The sequence below is a fragment of the Kogia breviceps genome, chromosome 17 (assembly GCF_026419965.1).
Source record: "Kogia breviceps isolate mKogBre1 chromosome 17, mKogBre1 haplotype 1, whole genome shotgun sequence".
Classification (NCBI taxonomy): domain Eukaryota; kingdom Metazoa; phylum Chordata; class Mammalia; order Artiodactyla; family Physeteridae; genus Kogia; species Kogia breviceps.
Genome location: NC_081326.1, coordinates 50,665,932 through 50,692,970, shown reverse-complemented (window position 1 = coordinate 50,692,970; position 27,039 = coordinate 50,665,932). Strand labels below are relative to the sequence as shown.

Genomic DNA, 27,039 nt, shown 5'->3' with positions numbered 1-27,039 from the left:
CTACCTCTTTTAATCCCATGGGTCTCACAACTAGTTTTAACGATGATTTCTTGACTTCAGATTCTTTTGCCAAACATAATATGTGAATTCAACCCCTACCCCCATATAGTTATCAGTTTTGATTTCTCCCAGATGATTAATTTTCATGACCTAGGACAGGCAATCCATTTTTCTTGCCAAATTTCCAGTTCAGTGGAAGAAACTTTTCTAGTCCCTTCTAGGCTTTTGGTTTTATGCTGAGAGTGCACCTATAGCTTTCCACACCGCCAGGCCTGAAAATTCCTCTTTTTCTCCAACTCTCTACTCTTAGATTAAAACCTCAGTGACTTAGAATATCCAGGTCCAGTAGCCTCATGGCCCATTTGGCTTTAGCTCCCTTTCATTGCTCTGGCTTCAGATTGACTGTTCATTTCATGTGGTTTTTCTTTTTTGTTTTCAAGCATACATATGGATATGTATGTTTTCGTGGCTGTTATATCCCATTCAGCAGTGCTGTGTTTGGAGCAAAGGGGAGGGAGAGGCTGATCAGTCGTAATGATCAAGGACCTCAATTTCATCTATATGGTACCACATAGCTAATTTGACTTTTTCTGTATTTTCAGTTTGCTTACGTTTTTCCCATTAAAGAAATCAACAGGTCACATAGTCTGTCTTGAAAATGTAGCCTTATACCTGTTGCTCTTTATATGTCATGGTTGTCGGAGATGGCAAACTCGTGGAGGACAGGCACTGCACTACATGCAGACATGTATTAGCATCACTGGAAAGTGAAAATAAACTTAGTGTCCATGGTATTTCCAAGGATCCAGTTTGCAAGGAAAAATATCTTTTTCTAAGTTGGCAACTTTATTTCATAGATTCAGACTCAAAATGCAGCTTTGTTTTTGGTTTGGCAGTGGTCATTTGTATCTTCATATTATTTCTCTGCTTCTTTAGAAAAAAAAAGAAGTTCTGCTCCCACTTTTGCTTGCTGTGATCAAATCTCAAGAAACTGGAGGATCCTTGGGCACTAGCCCAGCCATTAGCTGCAGTTGCTTGACTTAATAGTTGGTCAAATGTCACTCTCAAGCCAGAAATATAATAATGAGAATTCTTTTGTGTGTGTCGGGAGGAGGGGTAAAATTATGAACTATAAAACCAGAGTGACAGGAAGGTGCTAGGAGAAATGTTCAAAACACTGATGTGATTTATGAACATGTGGCAAACAGATGTGGTGGAGTAATAGGGACCCCCATCTCCTTTTATAAATTTGTATCATATTTGTGTCTCTCCCGAATCCCCCCACCCCTAGGTTCATAATATGCTTTATTAAAATTCTCTCCAGGGCATATGGATGATTAATAATTGTTGATGACAGAAATTTGGTTTTGGTAAGCTGCACAGTGAAAGATAAATACAACAAGGCTATTTTAACCTCTGTATATTAAGCTTATTAGAGTGAGGCTTCTCTGTAAGACGGCTTGTGTTGAGATTGTGTGTGATTTATGGAAATGTCACCAATGACCCTGGTTCTGGAAAAACTCTTAAAATCTCTTTTGTTGTAGTCATCACTTGGGTTTCAGTTGTCACTAGGGAAAATCATTTTGGGAAAAAAACATAATCAAGAGTAGTTAAAATATGCTTCAAATAAAATAAATATTGGGTAGCTATCTAGGAATAAAAATACAAAGAACCTCTGAGATGAATGTTGGAAATACAAATTTATTTGTAACTAATCCTAAATGTGGTGTGGAAGAGAAGCAAATGGATAGGGAAACACTGGAATATTGGCTTTTGATTCTCTTCCCAGCTCTGACATCTCTGAAACCTTTAGATAAGCCTTTTAATTCTTTCAAACTTTGTTAAGAGAGCAAGTGTTCTGCATTTAGTGTCTGTAATACAGTTTGAAAAAAAATGTTTTAATAAAACAAAAAATTTTAAGACATTGCATCTGTATGGCAAGAAATTCAAGCAGTACAAATGTGTTTATAGTGAAGAATTAATTTTTCTTTCATACTTCTCAAGTCCTCAGTTTTGCTTGTCTAGAAGCAACTGTTATTAGTTTGAACTTATTTAATAAAAGTCCTAATGTTATAAGTCAATCTTCTAAATAGGAATATTGAAATTTACCACAAATTGCATTTACATCCTGTACTATTCACACTGAATTACTAGTCATTTGTAAAGCTAATATTTATAGCAAGATCATATAATTCCCACTTCACTCAAGTGATATGATGAGGAAACTTAAAGTGGATAAAGGAAAAAATTTCAAAATAATGAGAATAATGTTAGAGGCCTGATGTTACTGATTTGGTGAATTTTTGCTTTGGGCTGGGACTTTGTCAGGCAGAACTAAAAGACCATATGGCCAAAACTCTTGATATGCAATTCCCAAAACCCCTCTATTTCTCCCATTCAAGAGTATGGCTAGTAGTTGTCTGGAAGTCACAAAGACTGATGGCTAGATCAGGGCCTTCTACAAAGTGTTATAAGAATCAGCCTGGGCAAGTCCGTGCTTAACTTGTTGGGCTAAAGGAGGAAAAGAATCAAGAACCCCCATGCTTTACTTCATCCCCTCATTTTTCATTCAATTAGGGTAAATTATAAAAACAGTAAGAAAAACTAAAACACACATGGTAACAATATCCTAATGTGTTTGAGAAATAATGCAGAAGATGGACTTAACCACCTCAAAAAAATTTGGGAAACTATTCATGGGTCTAAATGGAAGTCTGGTACTTTGATTACCTAGACAAGTTTCCTTCAGCTCTGTTCACATCATCAGCTTCCTCCTCACCTCTATCAGTAATGACTAGTAACTCAGTTTTATACCTGTTTCTTAGAGAATGTATAAGAAAGATTCTGTCACAAAAAAAATGAAAGAAAGAAAAGAAAAAGAAAAAAAATGAGTGCTGTTGCATTCTTTGTGTCTTCAGAGGGTTTTGTCCTCAGTCTGAAACTAGGTTAAGACATTTATACTTGAATAACTGGAAAGTGTCTTGATTCTTTTCTAAATTGAAGTGCCTTGGTGGTTGACAATTGAAGAATGATTTACAATTCCTGGAGTACTTTGTGGGTTTGGTTTTTAAAACCACTTCTTAATATTCAAGCTACTTGGAAGTTAGAGCTTGAACAATAACTGGTTATTTCTAAAAAGTGGAATTTGTACAGTTTTGAGTAAATGCCCAAACTGATATGTTCTCAAAAATGTAAATTACCATATTCAATTGTCTTGGGAACTAATGGAGAAGCAGTAGGGTTTTTTCTCTAAATTATAAAATAGTTCAATATTAGAAAATTAAAACCTAAAGAAAGCAGATTTCCCTATGCAGATGTTATAGTCCTGATACAGTCCCCATTTGCTATAGTGTGGCCCTGTGATAACACCATACACCTCCAGGTTTTACCAATACATATCTTGAGAATAAAGGAGGGAGCTACAGCATCTCGTGTATCTTTTCAGAACAAAAGCTAATGTTAGGTTAATCCAGACTTTCAAAAATAAATTCAAATATCCTGGTATTCTGTCAGTATAACAATTTTGAATTATCCTAGCAATAAGACCAGCTGAATTCTTGACTGTTCTTAGCTAACATAAACAAAATAATGCCTGCCTCTCTTTATCTTTCCTGAAATCAGTCAATAAGTGTTGTATGAGCTGAAATAGCATTTTAATTAATGAGCCTAAGCAACCAGATAACTGAGAACTTGAAAAAACTGAGTTTATGTCTCACCTGATGTTCTATTCTTATCACCTACAACACTGCTAAATAAAACCTCTACTCATTCTTTCGTTGATCCTACAAATAATTATTTACACCCGCTATGTGTTAAATGTCTTGGTAGGAGCTGGGTGTTCAAAGATTTAAAAACAAACAAACAGATACACAAAATGAAATAAAAAACCACTATCCCTGACTTTTAGTAGTTCCTATGGTGGAAACAAAAATGTAACTACCTAATAAAAATGTGATGCTATTACAGAGGTATGTACAAAATTGTATAGGAATACATCATAAAGCTACCTCTAGAGAAGCTAGAAAGAAATCACATAGACTGTGTCTCATGTTGGTATTTTCCAGGTGTCAGAAAAGGATGCTCATAACAAAGGATGTGAGCAAGAATACAGAACTGTGAACTGAAATATTTGGGAACAGATATTGGTAAGGAGGCTTGGGTTCATATTACAGAGTGTTCTCTATATTATGTTAAGAAATGTACTTACATTCACTCTAAATAATGAAGAGTCTTTTAAGGCTTATGAGTAGAGGAACTGAGAAGATCAGATTTGGATGTGTACAAACCACTCAGAGCTATAAACAATAAATTCTTGGGAACAAGACTTTAACAAGGAGAAGCAAACAGGAGGCTACTGAAAAGATGAAAACCTGAACCAAGAAAGCTGCAGTGGGAATGAAGAGGAAGGGGATGGAGATTAAGTTCCTCAGCCCTGAGACACGACTGTATCCATGCCTGTGTCCATCCATGCCCCTTCCTCAGCAAGCCCTCCTCTAAACTATTCCCATATTCTACAAGTTTACCATTTACCCCGTTTAAAGATTATGTTGTATTTCAGGCATACAGAGGCAATAAGGACTAATGTAATAAACACCTGTGAAATCACTACCCTGTTTAGGCAATAAAGCATTAATACCGATGAAGGCTTCTGTGTGGCTGTCCATGTTGTTACATGCAGCTTTTGTTCTTTGATTTTTATTGCTTAGTAGTGTTTTATTGCATAAACCTACCAAGATTTATTCATTCATCTCTTGTAAATACCTTTAGAATGCTTCCAGTGTTTTGCTGTTATGTGCAATGCTGCTATAAAAATTATTGTTTTGTCACCTTCTATACATGTGTGAGGTTTTCTAGGTATGAACACAGGAACAGAATTCCTGTTCGAGTCTGCATTTTCACTTCCATTAGGTATTAACACATTGTTCTCCAAAGTAATTATACCCATTACACTCTCACCAGCAAATTTTAAAAATTAAATTAAATTTAAATTTAAAAAGAAATAAAATAAAAACTCTTGGTGTTTTGCAACTTCACCAATACTCAGAATTGTCAGACTTTCAAGTTGTTGCCAGATTGTGTCACGACTTTTAAGCCACTGAGGGTTCTTTGGCTTTTGCTCTAAGATGGGAAGCCACTGGAGGATTTTGAATAGAAGGATGAAATGATCTGACTAAGCAGGATCATTCTGGCCACGGGGTTGAAAAGAGACTATAAGGAGGTAAAGGGATAGAACCTGTGAGACTAGTTAAGTGGCTTTTGCACTAATCTATTCAAAATATGATGGAGGATTAAACTAAGGTAGTGACAGTGGGGGAGTGAGAACTGAAAACATATCCAGACTCTAGATACATTTAGAAAGTGGCAACATTTTGAAAGTAAAGACAATGGATTTGCTGTTAGTTTGTGAGAGACTCCAAGGTTTTAGCATGAGTAACTGAAAGAATCCAGTTGCTGTCTACTAAGATGAGGAGGAATGCAGAAGGAACAGGTTTGGAGGAAAGATCAGGAATCAGCTTTGGGCTTGATATGTTTGAGAAGAATATTAGATCTCCACTTGAAGATAGGGAAGTTTAGAATTAAGATGATAGTTCAGAACTAGAGTGTAAATTTTGGAGACTTTATCGTATAGACAGTATTTAAAGTCCTGAGACTAGTAGAGGTCACCAAAAGAGTATTGTAGTCAGAGAAGGTCCGTGAACTGAGCCCCATATTTAATGAGAGATAAGAGAAACCAGCAAAGGAAACAGGAAATAGAGGACAAGTGAACAAGCTAAGACAGTGGCTGTGCCAGAAATCAAAGAAAATGTGTCCCCTGTGGCTGATAGATCAAGTAGGTTGAGAACTGAGGTATGATCGTTAGATTTAACAACATGAAAGTTATCGCTGATTTCTCAGCAGAAGTTTTAGAGTTGTAGTGTGGGTGAAAGCTCAACTAGAGCATTTTATGAGAGAACAAGGAGTGGAATTAATTATTCTTTGTATTATTTTTGCTGTAAAGGGGAGTAAGGAAACCGGGCTCCAGTTGAGTGGTGGATTGGGGACAAAAGAGTTTTTAAAAAATATTGGGAATGTATTTAGCATAATTATGTGCTGTGGGATGATCCAAAAAAGAAGTAAATGATGATGCAATAGTGAGACGAGACATTCTGGAGGGATGTCCTTGAGTAGGTGGAAGGAGATGGGACTAGTGCACAAGTAAAAGGAGTACGGACAGTTATTTCATCAGTTGTGGCCAAAGGGAAGGCAGAATAAACAGGCATGGATGTGGGTTGGGGGATAGAAGTGATGGTGAGAGTGTGTAGAGTTGATGGTTTCTCAGTGAAATAGGAAATAAGCATCAGCTGAGAGTGTGGAAGAGGGAGAGCTGTTAGAAGTTTTAGTAGCAAGGATAAGGTATGGAATAGTGACCTAGGAGAAACAGACTGGGAATTATTCTTTCTGATATTTAATATGTCTTTGATTATTTCAGTAAACTGGTCTCCTAGTTTCTGTCCTTGCCCCAAATTGATTCTTTTTAAACAAGATCATGTCACTCTACTCAAAACCTTCCAATAGGTACACATCTTGCTCAGAGTCAAAGTTCCTCATATCTCCTACAAGGCGCTAAACTATCTGTACCCAAATTGCCTCTCTAAACTCACCTACAACTGCTTTTTCCCTTGCTCACACCATCAAGGCAGGAAACTGTGTCTATTTTGTTCACTACTATATCCCCAGCAATTAGAACAGAGCCTATCATATAATATCAATAGGCACCCTGAATATTAGTTCGGTAAATGAAGTGGCAGAATTTTAGTGGTAAACTAAGAAGAATATAAGCAAAGTCATCCAAATTACAGCCTTTTTCTAAACTTGTTGGCTTTGTTGGGACATATGGGTAATGATGTCTTTTTTTGTTATTAACTGGGACAATTTGGGGCCAGACAAGTATTGTGTTACTTAAATGCCACTGAAACTTGCATATATCTTTGACTCAAAAAATTTAAGAGATGGCAGTTCAGGATATTTTTTGTCCTGCATGTTGAGGTACATAAAATTTGTACTTCATGTATGTTTATATTTAGGCATGGGCTAACATAATCTAACATCATTCACTGCAAGAAACAGAGCCAAGGTGGATAAAAGTATGATGTTAGGGATGTTGTTGAATAGGTTATGGTTGTTGTTGTTTTTACATTTCATTATCCTCCCATTATGAGACTAAAAGGAGAAAATTCTTCATAGTCCTAGACTGAGGAATAGTGCTTCTTTTATCATTATTTTATGAATATTGCAAATCATGTTAACTGATTCTGTTCCTTTCTTTTCCTTGGCTGTTAGGACATGTAGACACAGGGAGAAGTTAACTACCAATGCATTGCAGTTCTCAAGGATTTATACTGCCCACATTCAGACACTCTCCTTACTTTCTCCCCACCACTCACCCCGCACCAATCTGCTAAGCCAGTTGGCACTCTGGGATCTGCAGAATCCTTCCCTTTCTAACTTCTGTTTGGTTTTTTTTTTTTTCTCCCAATGCTGCTAGTATGAAATTGATGGTGAACGCTTATCAGACAGATTAAATTTATGTGAAAGAGTGATAGTAGTGAAATAAGGATAATAGAAGAGACAAGAGCATCAGAAACAGAAAAATGAAAGAGTAATACCTCACCCTTGTCATCTTAATGAAATGAATGTTGAGAATGAGGAAGGGGCAGATATAATAAGAACAAAGGAAAAGGTACACTAGAGAAAAGAAACAAGAGAGAACAAGAACCTCAAAGTGGGTAGGATAATTGCACTTTTATCTTCTTTTAGAGTCCCAAAACAGATTGTGTCAGAGGTGGAAAGCACCTGCTCATCTGTCTCCTGTCACCACACACCTTCCTTTCCCACCCCATTTTGGGCCAAAGCTGTCAGGGTCAGCAGAATTAAACTAGCACAAGAACACCAGTCTCTACTTCTTGTCATTTTTTATTCTGTTCTTTTTTTCTACTTTTACTTAAGAAGTTAAAGGTTTTAGCTCAGACCCTGATATAAATTTTTTTCTGTGTCATGCCACTAGGCTGCAGAATATGATTGTTCTGGAGAGGATTCTCTCAGTAAGTTGATATTTTAGCAATATTCACCTCCTATTTCACCAAGGTTCTTCTTAGGAACAAGGACTATAGCCAGGTGTATTCTCTGTAATTTTAGAGCTAAAACTCATTTTAGGAGAACTTTAAGGTGAATATGTTTTTCAAAAGAATTTGTCTCTCCTTAGAAGAAGACTTAAATTGATTAAGCATAGAGACTATAATAATCACAAAACCACATATAAAGCATTTATATGTATCAGGTGCTGCTCTCAGCATTTTACCTGAATTAATTAATTCAATCCTTACAACAATCCTGTAAGGCAAGTACTATTACTATCCCCAATTTAGCGATGAGGTAACTATGACATGCCCAAGGTCCTGCAACCTGTAACTGGAATACTCAGGACTCACACCAAGGGAGTCTGGCTCTACAGCTTGGGCTCTTAATTGCTCCATTAGACTCAGGTAAACTTTTTTTTTTTTTCGTGATATGTGGGCCTCTCACTGTTGTGGCCTCCCCCGTTGCGAAGCACAGGCTCCAGATGCGCAGGCTCAGCGGCCATGGCTCACGGGCCCAGCCGCTCCGCGGCATGTGGGATCTTCCCGGACCGGGGCACGAACCCATGTCCCCTGCAGCGGCAGGCGGATTCTCAACCACTGCGCCACCAGGGAAGCCCTCAGGTAAACTTTTGTTGGATAAATAAATGGGTGAATTAACGAATGAAAGGATGGTTAAATTCAGGGTTTTTTTAAGATACATTTCTTGATACGTATTTTGTTGAACTAGGAGCATTGGTCTATGTGAGTTTTAAATTAATGTCTAGAGATCCAGAAAAACACAAAAAAACTCTATACCTGTGTGAGTGAATGTGTATGTGTGTGTTGTTGTTTAACATTGGAAGGTTTGCACACTAGATATTTTAAGATAATTTGAATTTGATACAATTAACAGCATCTTTCAAGGACTCTTTTGGGGAATGGGGATTAAAATTGGGCCTAGCAATCATAAGACAACTTAGAAGAAGAATCGGGGCTAACAATTTAAGAACCTCCAGAAAGTAAACAGAGAATGTGGATTGAAAACAAATTATTTTATTTTGGTAACTGATTGAATGTTTTTGGAAATAAGACTTAGTAGCCCTTTCTTTCTTATCTTTCTTTGGTCTGGCCAAGGAGAGGGTGATGATACATAAGCCCAGAAAATATTGAGGGAAGGATTATGTATGATTTTGGTGAATTTGTACCTTGTTAGAAGACTTTGTCTGTGTATAAGGCTGCTCTATCAAAGTTCATAGAACCATTTGCAGAAGGAATCTGATAGTACATGGCACTTGGCTCATACAGTTCTTTGGCTTCTATAAGGCAACACCACCATTGTGATAGGTATGTTTTTGAACAATTAAAGTGATGGATTTGAGATTTTGAAAAGCTGAGAAATCAGTTGGGCTCTTTTGTTTTTAACTAACAGTGCTTTCCAAGTTGAGAGGGAGGTAGATTTTTTTTTCAATATATGATGTATGTGTCTTCTTAAAAGCCATTATCAATGTAGAATGGAACTGTACCCTTGCAGGGCAGCACAAGTTAGATATAATAGTATTCTTTGTTAAGTTTCAATTTAGTCACCATGAACTGTAAACTTGCTAGGGTGGATATCCTGGGATATTTAAACCACATATTGCTGCTAAACATCATCTTCTTAGTCTTTTGCTGGTGCAGTAATTTTCATAGGACCGAGAAACATGATCCATCCCCATTGATTACATCGTGTTAGATATGACCCTTGCCCCAACCTTTCTAGATTGTGACATCAGATAGATTGTTTTCCTTTCAGCTTTGTGTCATCTATAAATTTGATGAGCTTGCCTTTTCCACCTTATAGAGACATACATCAAATAAGAAAGAGTTATGGGCAGAACATTATAGTTCTTTGGCAATAATAAGCAAAAGCTACAACTTATTAAGAAATCGATAAGCTAAACAACTAATTTTTGGACTGACCTACTCATCTTAAATGTGGTGATTATTTTTAATGCCAGCTAGGAGATTAATAAAAGACATATTAGAGACAGTTGAATGCATTAAGATATGTTATGGTTATGTGAGATGAAACTCTAGTATTTTGAAAGAAAATGAAACTTCAAAATTGAGTTTTAATACATCTAAAAGAAATTACATTAAACCATCTTTGCAAATTATTGCATCCTTTACAGTGTATAAATAACAAAGAACAGGTACTCAATAAACATTAGGTGACTGAATAAAAATAATAAAATGAAGGCTACCTTCCTTGAAATTAGTTTATTAGTAAAATAGGCATTCTTTAAAATGTACCTAGAGGGTTGCATTTTTTGCATAATGCTTTCACTTTAAAACTGTTCTCATTGTGTCACTCTCATACACACAACCTTTCAATGGCTTTCTGTTCCCTACCCAATTATTTGCATGGATTCTAAGCCATTCTATAATTTGACTTCAACCTGTGTGCCCTGTCTCCATGCGCACTAACTTGCTTCTTCCTTTATAATTAAGACAGTCTCCTCATTGTACCCAAAACACACCACGTACCCATTCTTGTTAACTTGGTTCAAGTCCTCCAGGCCTAATGCTTTTTGCTTTCCGGTAAATTTATCCAAATCTTGTCCATTCTTCAAAGCCCAGCTCAATTCCCACCCTCTCCCTAGCAAGTTTTCCACTATAGCTCCAGTGTCCATCTGTCTCCCTCTTATCTGACATCGTTCAATTATTCATTCAATGACTATTTGGATGCTAAGTGCCCAACATTGTGCCAATATCAGGTATAAAAGACAGTGTGCCTGCTTTTGTAGTCAGACTGTCTGGATTTGAATTCTTACTATGAAATGTAGTAGCTCTTTGATCTTAGCAATATCTTAACCTCCTTACACCTCTATTTCCTCATTTTTAAAACGGCGTAGTAATAATACCTATGTGGTTGTTGTTACTGAACAAGGTAATTATTATTACTATTATTATTATTTGCGGTACGCGGGCCTCTCACTATTGTGGCCTCTCCCGTTGCGGAGCGCAGCCTCCAGACGCGAAGGCTTAGCGGCCATGGCTCACGGGCCCAGCCGCTCCGTGGCATGTGGGATCTTCCCGGACCGGGGCACGAGCCCGCGTCCCCTGCATCGGCAGGCGGACCCTCAACCACTGCGCCACCAGGGAAGCCCAGAAGGTAATTATTTAAAGCTTTAAGAGCAGTGCTTTATTCAGCAAAATGTTCAATGAATGCTTGTTGTTGTTTTGTTATCAGAGACAGAATAATAGTAAACAGTCAATTGCAATTGAGAGCAATGAGTGCATTGATAGAATTGAGCACAGGATTTTGTGAAACCTGGGGCATGTAACCTAACCTTAGAGATCAGGACAAGTTTCCTGGAGGAAGTGATTCCTAAGCTGAGGTCAGAAGCATGAGTAAAACACCTGCAGCCCTCAACTGTCTGTACCACTCATCAACTGTATGCTCAACTTTATATGTAACAGCTTACTTTCATAAGTTTCCAAGGAATGTTTTTCATGGAATTGGTCCTAGTGAACCCATTCTTTATTCATAATGCTGCACACACAATTCTTTCCCCCAAAGAGAACCCATACCCCCCCACACACCCAGCATTCTTGGGAAAATTTAAATATAAGATAGGTGTTTTCACCATGGAATTAGGAATTAGCAATGTGATTTTAAAACAAATAAAATGTAATTTCAAGTCAGTAATTTCACATTGAAACTGAAATTTTCCTGATGGCTAAAACCCAATCTCATCGAATGACTGAAAGTCATAGTCTCTTCTTGGCTTATTTTTTATTTTTACCAGGGCCTCAATTACTAGAGTCACTAATCTCCTTGCTTCTCAATGCCCACAGGCAACTCAGTTATACAGAGCATGGCCTCAGCACTATGCTCGGCTACCCAAGTTATTTTAGAATCTGTCCATTATTACCTAATGAGGGAAAAAGAAACAAACTGCATCCCATGTCTCTGGCATCTGCCATCTTAATTTTTTTTCTCCCTTCTTTCTCATCATATTGTTATACATACTTTCTTGCTACTACTATTGTTTCATGCATCTCAATATTGTCTTCAACACTGCCTGCTTCCTCCCCTTACTCAGGTAGATTGTAAACTAGTTGAGGACAGGAACCATGAACTGCTGCTACACCCAGCCCTGCAGGCTGGATGTGCCCTCTTAATTCCAGGGTACCATCCTCACAAGGCAAATCTGAATGTCCCCCTGGAACTGAGCAATGTGGCAACCCCAGGACTCCATGCGAGAGTCCTTTTGTATTTTCCCAGTGTATCCAAGGTAGTCAATCAATAAATATAGATTGTTTAACTGGTTATTGATTGTTTAAAGTTACAAGTTCATGTTTTATGTTACTATAATCAATAAGCATTTTAAATCTTCCATAAGCTTTTCGTCTCTAATATTTTAAATATTTTTCTAATAATCTATAATCCATTTTGAATAATCAGAATAAATGTTAGCCCAGTATTAAAACATTTAAACAAATCTATTTTTTAAGGACCTAGACATTTGTGTCAGTGTAAAATATCTATTTTTAATTAATAAATGTATTTGGAATAGTCTCAGTAATAAATCCATTAGAGTAAATAAGATTTGGATATTAATAGCACAAATTTACCAGATTTTTATTTTTACTTGTAACACTTCACAAAATATTCTTTGGGTATTTATAAAACAGTAATGAAGGCAAAACACTTCTTTGAATATATATCTCATTTAAAAATGAAAAATTTAACCAGTATGTCTTGGACTAACACCAAAATGGATAACTCTGGAAATAACCACAACATAATAAAATATACAACTGCTTGGTGGTTTCTCTCTTTTGTATAATTTCATAATTTACTGCATTTTCTCCACAACTGACCAAATGGAGATTTTTCTCTGAGTTTTAAAGAGGAAGCAGACAATTATACTCCAATAAAGACGTTAAATAAATAAATAAATAAATAAAGAGGAGGCAGAATGCAACAATCACAAAATTCAGAACTTAAACATTTTAAATAAGTGACCTCAGAGTTCACAGATCCACTTATAAAGTGTATTTGCTATAAATTATTTTATAAGGAAGCAAATGCTATAATGACCCTACATTTGGAATCAATTGAAATGCACAAGTGCTTTTAGGTTGACTTTTGAACTCCTCTGATTTGTGACACAGATAAGAGTAAATGATGGACTGATGAATTTGTTCAGTTTCTCGGCAAGTTAAGGAATATGGTAAAGTAAATAGTTGATTATTTCAGGCTACTTTAAGTGCATTAAGCACTTTAAACTCTTTGTTCAGATGTGAAGGCCTGTCCCTGGTACTTGAGTAATGTTTTCAGCTTCTTAGTCTTCCTTGAACTTGTGTCACAAGTCAGGGAGTCTTTGATTGTCCATCTTGATATAAACTTTGCCTCTTGTTTATGTCCTCTAACCTTGACTGTTTGCAGGACTGTGGCCTTGTCTTAATTGCTGCTACCTACAAGTGAATTTTAAGATTGCCATTCTGATCAAGAGATCAATTTACTTGTCCTAGAGCTGCTCCACCCCAGATTGACTGTCAAGTGTGCATGTATGCACATGCATATGTAATTTTGTTTGTGTGTTTGTCATCATGAATGGTAGAGAAAAAGAATGAAGCTAAAATGCATCATCTGCTCCCTATATGTACTTCCTATAAGGTGCTTACTTACTTTATTTTCTTTAATCTTCACAGTTTATGAACAGAAAATATACTTGCCCAATTAAAGCACATGTAAGGAATATACATAAGGAAACAAATGAGACAGAGGCCACGTATGTTAGTTAAAGTTACACAAATAAAAAGTGTGGAGCCGGAATTTATACACAGGACTCTATACTGTTTTCTGAAGAATGTTTCTCAAAGTCTACTTGCAGCAGAATCTCCTCAGGCACTTGTTTAAAATGCACATTTATGGTTCCCGCCCCTCCCTGCCTCATGGAAACCTAGGGATAGATCCCAGAAACACTGCCCTAGTGTGTCCAGAAAATTCAAGGACTGATAGACTTTTAAATGATCAAGAAATACTGGAAAAAAGGATCTGAAAACTCAAATGACTTTTCCACTTGAAAAGTTTTTTATGAAAGTGCCAGGCACCTGAAAATAAGGGTTTATAGTGACAGATGTCCTTTCAGGGATGATTATGGCTTTATGCAAAGTTGATGCCAATAAATCTTTTCTACAAAGCTCAAGTCTCAGTCCATCCTGGCAGTAAATCATTTTACCTGGCACTGCAATTCCAAAAGAAAAGCCAGTGAGGACAATTTTATGAATGTTGCTTTCCTGGCACTAGCTATCTGAAGATTAGTTGCATTGGCATAACTTTTTTCTCATAATCTGTTTTTAAATTGAGAATAGAAAAATATAGTCATTCATCTACGTAGAAAATTATAAAGACTGGAAATGAGGAAATAAACCAGAGTCTAAGACATCCAAAGGGAAATCATCATTCTATGCATTAAATGAGCAGGGTTGTTGTTGTTTTGATGAATAAAGTGAAGGTATATCACATTAACATTCAATGAGACTCCAAAAGAAAAGAATGTTAATTTATGAAAAGGACTTTATTAACCTACTAGGTTATCAAGAACTTCTAAAGCATTTTTTTCAAAGAGAGGTGATCTGATCTTCTTTTTTCTCACTATTTCACCTTAAAACTGGTTTTAGGGCTTCCCTGGTGGCGCAGTGGTTGAGAGTCCGCCTGTCGATGCAGGGGACGCGGGTTCGTGCCCCGGTCCGGGAAGATCCCACATGCCGCGGAGCGGCTGGGCCCGTGAGCCATGGCCGCTGAGCCTGCGCGTCCAGAGTCTGTGCTCCGCAACGGGAGAGGCCACAACAGTGAGAGGCCCGCGTACCGCAAAAAAAAAAAAAAAAGATAAAAAACTGGTTTTAAATAAGGCCTATTGTTCTTTAAAAATTCTAGTATTGCCAGAATCTCAATATATGTTAAGTTTCTAGACTAAATTCACCATTAAGGAAAGAGTTGAGAATTCCTTGTCAATCCAGTGATTAGGACTCAGCGCTTTCACTGCCGTGGCCTGGGTTCAATCCCTGTTCAGGGAACTAAAGTCCCAGAACTAAAATCACAAACCGTGCAGCACAGCCAAAAAACCAAACCAAACCAAAACAACAACAAAAAAGAAAAAAAAAGGAAAGAGTGCTTCTGCAAAGGCATTTAGTTTTCAAAAAAAAAGAAAAAGTCAAGTTTAAAAACGTCTGGTAGCAAAGAAAAGTATCAGAATGCCAAGTAATAGCTGACCAGAACTAATATTAATAATTAGTAACTAATATTAATAAGAAATGGAGGGAGGTAGGAAGGTGGTCCATTGATTATAGAAAGGAAAGAATATGAATTAACAGATGCACACTACTATTTATAAGATAGATAAACAACAAGGACCTACTGTATAGCACAGGGAACTATATTCAATATCTTGTAATAACCTATAATGGAAAAGAATCTGAAACAGAATATATATTTACATATATATATATATATATATATATATATATATATATATATAACTGAATCACTTTTCTGTATACCTGAAACATCGTAAATCAACTAAACTTCAATTTTTTAAAAAAGACTATGTTTGAATTCAAATGTTACTAATTTGGGGAGGAGGGGAAAGCCTGATATCAAGATTGACTCAGCATCCGAAAAAGTCATGAAATAATCATATCAAGTTTTGTGTGAATCGGGCACACAAACCTCAGAGGTAAAGGAGGTTTCCTGGTTAAGGCTAATTGGAGCCAGAAAATGAATGATCTAACTTAGACACTTTTCTAATTTTCTTTTTTTTTTTAACATCTCTATTGGAGTATAATTGCTTTACAATGTTGTGTTAGTTTCTACTGCATAACAAAGTGAATCAGCTATATGTATAGATAGATAGATAGATAGATATAAATATAGATATAGATATAGACATATATCCCATATATCCCCATATCCCCTCCCTCTTGCGTCACCCTCCCGCCCTCCCTATCCCACCCCTCTAGGTGTTCACAAAGCACCGAGCTGAGAGAGTAGCATTGACATATATACACTACCAAATGTAAAACAGATAGCTAGTGGGAACCAGCTGCATAGCACAAGGAAATCAGCTTGGTGCTTTGAGACTTTTCTAATTTTCTGATTATAGATGCATAGGAATGAGTGAAAATATAATCATTTTTTTTCACTTTTCAACAATCTTTCAAAAAGTATAACAAGATAATTTCACCCCATCCTGACAAATTGGAAGTGTATGAGAGGGAGAGAGGCTGGCATCCTTTCTTTGCTCACCTTGGAGTTTCTCTGGCTGAGCTTATTCAGTCAGAATGGGAAGGGCAGGCAAAAAACTACCAAGAGCTGAATGCAATAGTTTATTTTGATTAAAGGCTTTATTCATGAAGCAGGTGATAAGAAGGATGGAAACATTCAAAGAGCCAGGTTGCCTGCCTGGTCATACCAATTCTGCCACATAGGCATAAAGGCAGTGTATGAGTCAAAGATGAAAACACAGATCAAGCCTGTCAGCCTCCACTCATTCACCTGGCCACCTTGAGTATTGGTTATTATTCTCGCTCCTTTGTATTCTCTCTTTGGGGTAGCTTTCCATATTTCTGTTGATTAGATACTGCCTATCGGAGAAACTCTGGGGAAATAGGAAAAAAGGCAACTTGACTGTTGCTTGTATTTTTAAAATATGAAGACTTTCCAAATATTCTATTTGCGGAATCAGTGTATAACCCCCACAATCACCAGGGCAAGGCAGTTAAACTTTCCTTCTCCACAAGTATCAATCTGCCCTTTTGTTAGTTCATTTCACCTTCAGTGCTGCTTGTGATGCTCCTTTTCATGTAATTTTCTCTGAAGAAGATGCTAGAGAAGTGGGACATCATGGGATCTTCCATAGGACCTGATGATGTGGTGATGATGGTCTCTGGCCCTGCTGGTGGTGGTCAAAACTCAACACAGGAGTACGACATCCCAAGCAAGAAGCCACACTTGTCAAGGGACCAGCCACTAATGATTAATCCAGATTTGCTCTTGGCACCACAAGATTCCTCTTCTGGTCTTGTTTTTCATGCAGGACAGCCCAGAGGAGCCTGATATTTTCTGTGGAAAATCAAGTGATTGAATATCCCTCAAGGCTAATTGGTAATTGGTTAATTTCCTTTCCTTCATTCAGGCAATTGTTCTGCATCACTAAGAAGTTTCCTGCTGAATTAATGTGCCCACTTTTATATTTTAATATTTAGAATCAGTACATGTTCACTTGCTTTACCATCTTGAAAACTATATTTTATAATCTTAACGTAAATTATGCTTTATGAATCCTAAACAAAACTGACGAAAGTCTGTAATTGATTAAACCCATCTTTTGGAAGATGGGTTACATAACTATTGGGCTTCCCTGGTGGCACAGTGGTTGGGAATCCGCTTGCCGATGCAGGGGACACATGTTTGAGCCCTGGTCCAGGAAGATCCCACATGCTGCAGAGCGACTAAGCCCGTGAGCCACAACTACCAAGCCTGCGCTCTAGAGCCCGTGAGCCACAGGCTCTAGATGGGTTTCAAAACCCATCTTTTGAAAGTCCCACACTTTCAAGTTTTTAAAAAATGTTACTGATCTAATACCTGATTTTCAAAAATGAAGTTAACTACGATAATATGATTGATACTTTTTAGAGCTTACTTAATATTTTAAGCATTTATTTGCGTGACTCTCCATTCTGATAACAATTCATTGCGGTTGCCCTGATGCCACATGAATATTGGAACCAGTCATAATAAATCATATTAAATATTATTTATGATTAATTAATTTGAATATTTGCTTCTATTTAGTATGAAACTGAATTAAAATATGCTAATGAAAGGTAAGAGATAAAGAAAAATTAGAAATGTTTATGAATAGGTGCATGAAAATCAATATTACCATTTTGCAAAGAGAAACAAATACATAAAATGTAATGCCTTTAAGTGTGGCCTTTAGCATCAGACTGATCTCACTATCTGTTCTGAGTACTAGCTGTGTGTCCCCAGGCCCTTTTAAATTCTCAGTTTTTCTCATCTGGAAAATAGGAGGAAATAATAGTGTTTGTAGGGATTAAATAACATTTGTAAAGCAGTTAATGCTCAACACGTAATGATAACAATAATTGGTAGTTACTGAACAGTATGTTGACACTTACATTTTTATTTTTCAAAGTAGTAATCTCAAAAAAATTTTGTGCACTATTGGAACTTATGAAAAGCCACATTATTAAGAGAAAAATCTCTCCCTTGTGTTTGTGTGAGTTGAGGAGTATCATACTCTGGAAACTGAAGGACTTAATCAAAATAAGTCTGTTGGAAAAGACTCAAGCTGCTCAAGATAGTGGAATGAAACTTCAAACTTATGTACCCAAGCAAACTCTTCTCCACACTCCTACCCTGCACCTCTTCCTTCCATGGTTTTCCCCATTTCAGTCCATGGTAAATTCATTACTCTAGGTGCTGAAACTAAAAACATCAAGTTATCCTTGACCCCTCTTTTTTCTTTTACTTGCCATATCCAATCCATCTACAAATCCTGATGGCTCTCCTTTCAAAAATATTGATACTTGACTACTTATCTCCACATCCTCTGCTATTCTACCCTGCTCTAACCTGAAGCACAAAAAATTAAATCCTATCTTAATTTGCATTTCTGTAAATATACATAAGTATTAAAATATTCGTTACAGCTTTTTCCATTTTATGTATTGAAAATTATCTTCAAAAAATTATCTATAGGTATCTTAAAATAAAAACCTCAAAATAAATAATACTAATTATTTTATGGCATAGCCTTGCTCTTCATAAATAATGCAGTTAAAAATATCATATAAGTCATAGTGTATTCAAATAAGTCATAGTGTAAAAATGTAGTAATTGCAAACCTCTAAATTACCATTTAATGATCAGTATTTATCAGTACAAAATGTACTGCATCACACTAGCTTTTTTGTCCTGTCATTAACTATGGGATGACTCTTTACTTTGTTAAGATCATTTCTCTATCTTGTTTCATTGCTTGCTTTTCTTCTGTTGGGAAATTATTAGGACCATGAAAATGAAGAGCTAAAGAGGAGGAAGAAAACATGTGTTACTTGGCCTTTCACACTGATCTTCACTAACCCATGTTTTCATGAGCACCAGATTCACCAAGTTTTCAAAGAGGAATAGCAAGTGTTTGATGATGAAGGAAGTTTGGATTTAATTTTCACTTTGAGACACATGGATACTATTCCCTGAAAAAAAGTTAGCATTCTGAAGATGTACAAGCACTCTTACTCCAGCAGCTACCAATAGCTCCAACTGCATGTGAGGCTCTGGTGGCTCTGAGGGCTGTCAAAGCAGAGATGTTAGAAACCAGCTGCCTCCTTCATTCATCCTTTGAGATCAGCAAAGGTGGGGGTGGACTTTCCTGCCATCAAATCCTTAGAGCAGCAACTTGCACACAGAATTTGCTCTTACAGAAAAATGATTCAAATAATATGAGCAAAATAACAGCAGTAATAAGAAAGATAACTTGTCCTGCAGTTTATTGAGCACTTTCCAGGTATCCAGGACTATTTCAATCGCATCTCATATATTATTTCATTTCATCTTTAGAACATAAACAAGCAGACAGTTGTGGGCTATCCCCAGAGGAATGGCTTCAAGTAGAGTTATGAAGAACACCCTAAATCTTCAGAGCAGTTCCAAACCACCTTACAGACAAATATTTTAAAAGGTTGAGGTAGGGGCTTCCCTGGTGGTGCAGTGGTTGAGAGTCCGCCTGCCGATGCAGAGGACACGGGTTCGTGCCGGGTCTGGGAAGATCCCACATGCCGCGGAGCGGCTGTGCCCGTGAGCCACAGCCGCTGGGCCTGCGCGTCCGGAGCCTGTGCTCCGCAACAGGAAAGGCCACAACAGTGAGAGGCCCGCGTACCATCAAAAAAAAAAAAAAAAAAACAGTTGAGGTAGGACTTTTATAAGCGCAATGAATTCTATATAGGAAATCCTTCATTGATATATCATAGCCGTCCTTTGAATAAACATTAAGTTCAAGACACTGTATAGGTATGATCCAGAAGTAGCAATAATCTCATCCTCATCATTGATAAAATTGTTTCTTAACCATCCTAAAGTATATATCATGCATTCAGAAATTTTAGATGTACGGGATTTTTTTTCAGAATTCTTGTATTATTTAACGTTTTTCCTTCTCCGTTTCTTACATATATTAAAATATTTTTTTTAATCAAGAAAAAATTTTCTGAGTAACTCTTCCTCCACTATCATGACCAACATTTTACTGTTTTTCTCCCCTAGAACTGGAACAGAGACTGATGTACCAGCAGATGTTTCTAATTCAGATTGTCTTACTCTTTCCAGGAAAGGAAAAAGTTTAAACTTAAGTAGCTGCTCTTTATCAGCAGACCAGGTGAAAGAAGAAGTCTATCACCTTTTACAAAGTATCTCTTCTTCATCTTTCCTTCTTTATTGTGGAAATTTTCTCAGTTCAGTCTTTGAGGTATATCTACTAATAGAGAGTTCAGATCATGGCTGTTGCCTGATCCTTCTTCCTAAGGTCAAAGTAGACTAAACCACAAACTGGAACTTAAATAAGAAATCTAAAATGTAAGCATGATATTCTGTGTTGAACATTTGCTGATTCAGGCAGACTTTAATCACCTTATTTTGGTTCTAGCACCCCAATTGTGTTTTAGGTAACCACCATCACCCCTCTAAGCAGCTCATGTGCTTCAGAGAAGTATCTCCATGAGCAGCACATGTGGCTCAGGCCTAAACTAATTAGCGTTATGTGGGTCCGTGACTGGTCCAGAGATGGTAACATGATCTAATTAATAATTTAGTGCAACTAGAACGAAGCCTAAGACTTTAAATCAAAGGTTGTGGGAATAGGACAAATGCAGTACATTAATGGGGAATCATATAGCCTGAGAGCTCCTGGAAGAAATTTTGGAACAACCAGGGAGAATCTCCTGAGACTGGAGCTGCGATTTGGGGGTATATTTGTTACACACCATTATCACAATACATTTGGTGTGTTTGGCTAATACACCAAAGAAGGTAATAGGTCAGGTTCCAGATATTTGAGGTATATCCTCCTGACTTACCCTCAAATTAGAATATTACCAGCAAAACGTAAGATAGAGTAAACCAAGGCAGGATGATAACATTTTTAAACACTAGAAGAAACATATTGTCTTTCTGTTAAGGTTGCTAAGCTTGGAAATTTTGAACCTGGCACCAGTGGCCATCTTCCTTGACACAATGAGGAGTCTGTTGCAGAATGAAGCTAATCAAAGACAGTGATGAAATGCAGGTAGAGAAAGAAAGAGCAAAAAGGCAAAAGCAAAAGAGAGCATGAGTGCAAGAGAAAGCAGGAATGAGTGAGCAAATAAGAGGAAGAGTAATGATTTAGAAGAATCAGTTTCATATAGATAAAATTTAAACTTTTGCAGAAACACATTTTAGGTTACATCAACCCTGTGACTGGCATTTTACAGAAATTATATGTTTAACCAGTAATTAATCAGTGATTTCCATCTAACACTGTTAGATGTTCTCATTAAAAATCTGTAAGTCAATGTAGACTCTAAAATTTTTAAAGTAAAAAAAGCTTAACATGTAAAAGATTACAATGTGTTGTGTAGGAACTGTCATATGGAGAAAGATAATAATAATGGCAGTGTTGTGGTTGGAATTATGAATTTTCTTACAGTCAAAAAAGGCTGGTTTGAATCTTGCCTCTATCACTTTACTAGCTTTATGAGCTTGAGAAAATTGTTTAATGTTCGGGGTGTCTCAGTTTTCTTGTCTCTAAGATGAGAGGAACATGGTTACCACTATTGGTAATATAGTGGTAACCTACTTGACCAGCACAGTGTCCAGAGCTTGGTTAGGCAACCAATAAATGGTAGTTATTGATACTAGGGTGGAGTAAAAGAGGTAATTTTGTAGCAAGAGAAGTGAGATCGTGGGTGAACAGAAGACCACAAAGGCATACTTTGCCGTTTCAGTACTTTTGCCTGTGACAGGATCAGAGGTGCAGATTCAACAATGCTGTGACAATCAAGGTGGAGTTGATACAAATGTATTCAATATTATCATGTGTTCCCGATTTTGGTGATAGAAAGGTCACATGTAGTTCATTAATATTGCATCAACATTTGATCTCAAATTTGATGGTTCTGGATTTCACTATAAGTTTTCACTATAACTTTCCTTCTTATGACTGTTCCTTACAGAGTTAGGCAGCAGCACTACACAGGTGCTTAAGGGAAGTGCAAAGAGTGTCTTAAACAAAGGTGAATATTTAACCGCTTTGTGAAGATGTATTGGGTCGACCAAAAAGACCAAAAAGACGTTTGGGTTTTTCCCTAACATCTTACCGAACTTTTTGGCCAACCCAGTATTTTACCAGATCCTGTTTTCAAAGCAGCTTATAGCTGATACTTAAAAGATTCCTCCTTTTAAAATACGTGTACAGTGAGTACAAACTGAGCCTAAAATGTTATTTTTTTTTATGCTTGTCATGAGCGTGTTAACATCCCCCAGCTGTCCATTTCAAAAGGACAGTGGGTCTATCCATGTTGTAAGTTTGCTGGACTCTTCCACAGGGCAGTCACTGTGCTAAGAGACAAAGTAGGGATGCTCTTCAGCGACCTTCACGCTGCTTAAACCAAACTCAAAGCCACACCCTTGAAAAGTGATAGAGTAAAACTGCATTTTAATTTCTGTTTTTCCAAAACCTGCAGAATGTAGTTAATTGACAAAAGCAGCTGTATTTTCTGATCAGAGACATAAAGTGTAAACCTCAAGGCAATTCTTCTCTTGCCAGTGGTTGCCTTTGATAATAAAATAATTACCACATTGACAGCATTCACTCAGTTTCAACACGGAGGGTTTCTCCCACAAAGCATGCTGGAGAAAAGTGCCAGGCCACAAGACAGTTAAATCGAATTATTTCTGCATTTCGTCCTGGCTTGGTTTAAGTATAAATGCCCATACTCTCTCGGTTATTCCACCCCTGAAAAGCACAGGGATTTTTTTTCTTTTCTTTTTCAGCTTTCAGTGTATAGCAGTATTGTTTATGGGACTTGTGACTCCACAGTTTTAAACCCAATATGAAATTGGGTTTAAAATTTCTTTTTAATATGAAATATTCAACCATTGTTTTGTGTATTTGACAGGGTTGGTCTCTGTCCTGAAACCATACAGAAATATTTTTGGTTCTCTATGCTTTCTCTTGACCTCAGGCCTTGCTCATTCTGAGCTTCTGAGAACTCTCTCCCTGTCCACTTCTGCTCAACTCATTTCACCCTCTAACTCCTGTTCACCATCCAGGTATTGGTTTAGTTATTACTTCCTCCAGGAAGGCTTCCCTAATACTTTAAAATTCTGGGTTAAGTGGCGTGAGTTCTGTACACTTTTCGTGTTACATTTCAATTGCCTCTTCACTTAGTTGAATTCTCCACTAGACTGGGTTTTCTGAGATCAGAGACACTACTTTGTTTGTAGAATGTATTTAGCAGCTGGAAGGAACACAGTTTGTCATTTAGTAAATATTTTTTAAAGTATATTTTATTTTTTGTTTTTTTATAGCTATTCTTTTCCTTCCTCTCCTATGGTCAGTCAGCCTTTGCTCCCCTCACCCATTAACTTTGGTTAACTTTGGTGGCTGTGTGGTTTGCTTTAACCAATGGGATGTGAGCAGATATAACATATAACATATTTGGGCCAAAGCTTTAAACACACTTGCATGATTGACACTCCTCTTCTTCCTGCCTTCCAAGGTCAGAAAAGCATCTTTCAGATAGTGGCTACTCCTCAGACTTGATTCAAAGAGAGAAGACACTTGATGCAAGCTGAACCCAAAAGAGCCCAGCAGAACCCAGTAACATGAATGATAAATGACTGTTTGTTGTTGCAAGTTGCTAAGATTTGGGATTATTTGTCACCACAACAAAAGTTGATTAATAAAGAAATTGATACCTAGAAGCAAGGCATCCGTGTAACAACAATAAACTAAAATATGTAGTATGCACTGTGCCTGTTATGGGAGCCCCTGATATTAAAGGAGGCTGGAAAAATGACAAGCTAGTCTATGCAATGGTGAAAATTTTGGTAATACTGTTACCTGAGATAACTTGAAAGGCAGAAAATATACCTATAAACTTTGCAAAGAATTTTCAAGACGGAATGTTGATAGCCCAAAATTGCTTTTTAGGCTTTATAAGGAAGCATAAACTCAGAAAATAATTGGACTTTTTTCAATGGAATGGAAGAGAAAAGAATGCAGAAGTCCAGAGACAGAGTTGAAAGATGTTACTGTTTCTCATCTCCAGCCAGTAAATTATTTGCAAATTAAAACAATGCCTCAATGCAAAACCAAGTCAAGGATAGTTGTTTTCTAGTTGTGTGTACATTTTATTACACTGAATAATTTTAATTATTTTTAGTGAATTTAAAGCACATCAGAAATTTAGCAACTTGAGCAAATTCTGAATGCGAAATTACCATAGTAACATGTAGGCAATTTTAAAGATAATATCAAAGAGATTTTTAAGTGGATAAATAGGAGAAGGAGCAACTTATATTATCTATTATCTTTTAGAAGCCTATTATAAAGGTCAGAAGGCAAAAGCAGTCTTCAAAAATTAATATTGTAGGGCTTCCCTGGTGGCGCAGTGGTTCAGAGTCTGCCTGCCGATGCAGCGGACGCAGGTTCGTGCCCTGGTCTGGGAGGATCCCACATGCCGCAGAGCAGCTGGGCCCGTGAGCCATGGCCGCTGAGCCTGTGCGTCCGGAGCCTGTGCTCCGCAACGGGAGAGGCCACAGCAGTGAGAGGCCCACGTACCGAAAAAAAAAACAAAAAACAATTAATATTGTAAAGTACCTATAAAGAGTTTTTGTCATCATAAATATGAAAACTTAATATTTTCATCCTACTAGGTAAAAGTATGCCTAATTAATAATAATAATAAGATGATGATGATGATGATGATTCAGGCTTGGAAGTAAAGATCAAATCAAGACTGTTGTCACCACACCGTTTGTTAAGACCTCTGATCCCTTTAAAGTGATCCCCAGTAAGTCATTTCACTTGTACAAAATGGTTCTGGGTAAAGAAATCATAGATTGGCCTAATGGAGGCCTAAAGAGTGCAAATTATCTGTAATTAGGCCTAGAAGTATGTCTGCTAATTATGGATCTGGCTATTGGCAGGCGGCACTAACAGGAAACAAAGATATCAAAGAAACTAACAATGTTTTTTTTTTTAAAGTTGTAGTGTCAAAATTGCTACCAGCCTGAATTAAAAGAGGTTGTGATTGTTTGAACAGTAGAACTACCCTTGAGCTCTCGACTTTTTTGACAGGATAAGGAAGCTGTTTGGCACCCCAAAACAGAAGTTTCTCCCAAACAGGATATTGGAAAAGGAAGGACTTCCTAGAAGGTGAAGTCAAGAGTCATGAAGAACAATAGACTATGAAGCTACCTCCAGGAAACAAAATTGAAGATTGATTAAACACAGTTCCTTACACTCAGGTTAGCAGACTTTATAACAATTTCTCCATGGGATTTCAGAACTTCTGTGAATCAGTGACTGCTGGGTTCTCACCTTCTTCGCCTTCCTAAATGAGAGTGTTTACTGTGGTTACACTATTATTTTATTATGGATGTGTAGGTATGTATTTTATCATGGGTGGCTACAAATAACAAGTCTTTTAGGTCATAGGACTTTGGCTCAATGGAGCTACATTTGGGTATGATACAAACTCAAGATCCCAGATTTCAAGCTAGAGGTTTTGATTAGATCAGACCTTGGAGTATCTTTAGGATGGGGTGATTACATTTTTTTTTTACAGCAAGGAAGTGAACATTTGTGAACTTGTTCACAAGCAGGCTGTGGTAGATTACGTTATGTCATAAATATTTATTCCCTCCATACCCTTGCCATGCTTCTCTGTGAGCACAGTCTATTTTCCTTTCCACTGACTTTGACCTGGGTCATATTACTTTCTTTGGCAAATAGATTGTCTTAGAAGTTTTAAATGTGTTTGCAAATGTGCTTATACATTGTGCATGGCTTGGTACCCAATCTTGATGTTTCCCTCCAAAATGAGAATAGCATGTCCAAGATACTAGCTTACTCCTTCAGCCTGGGCTATGGAATGAAAAGATAATTGTCATGGAGCCAAGGTCTAGCTCAACCAAACTCAGCTAAACCCAGTAAAGCCTTCACCCTCATGAACTTAGGCAATCAATACATATTTGTTGTTATAACCCACAGAGATATTGGGATTGTTTGTTACAGCAAAAGCTGGCTAACACAAGTTTTGAATGAATTTGTTGTTGAAAATAAAGAAGGAAGACTTATACTGTCTATAAAAATGCTTGGTTTATATAGGAAAACCATGTAAGAGTCTGAATGTACATAAATAAATGAACTCAATCAGAATTATTCACAGGTGGAACTAATAGAGATACTATTAGGTTGACCAAAAGGTTCGTTCAGGTTTTTCTGTAAGATGTTATGGAAAAACCCGAATGAACTTTTCGGCCAACCCAATAGTTGAGTTGCTTGGTTATTTGCTACTTGGACGGTAGTTGTTTTTTTTTGTTTTTTTTGTTTGTTTGTTTTGGCTGCGTTGGGTCTTTGTTGCTGCACACGGGCTTTCTCTAGTTGCAGCGAGCGGGGGCTACTCTTCCTTGTGGTATGCGGGCTTCTCATTGCGGTGGCTTCTCTTTTTGCTGAGCACAGGCTCTAGGCACGCGGGCTTCAGTAGTTGTGGCATGCAGGCTCAGTAGTTGTGACTCACGGGCTCTAGAGCGCGGGCTCAGTAGCTGTGGTGCACAGGTTTAGTTGTGCTGCAGCATATGGGATCTTTCCAGACCAGAGCTCGA

General features: G+C 37.2%; 1 long non-coding RNA gene across 1 annotated transcript in view; it reads left to right on the top strand.

The window, feature by feature from the left end:
* LOC131744145 (uncharacterized) overlaps positions 1 to 25,680 on the top strand; it is a 126,205-nt gene extending 100,525 nt beyond the window's left edge. Inside the window, exon 5 of the long non-coding RNA XR_009332026.2 lies at positions 25,511 to 25,680. This is a non-coding gene — a long non-coding RNA (uncharacterized lncRNA). The remainder of the gene's footprint in view (positions 1 to 25,510) is intronic.
* The last annotated feature ends 1,359 nt before the right edge of the window (positions 25,681 to 27,039 follow it).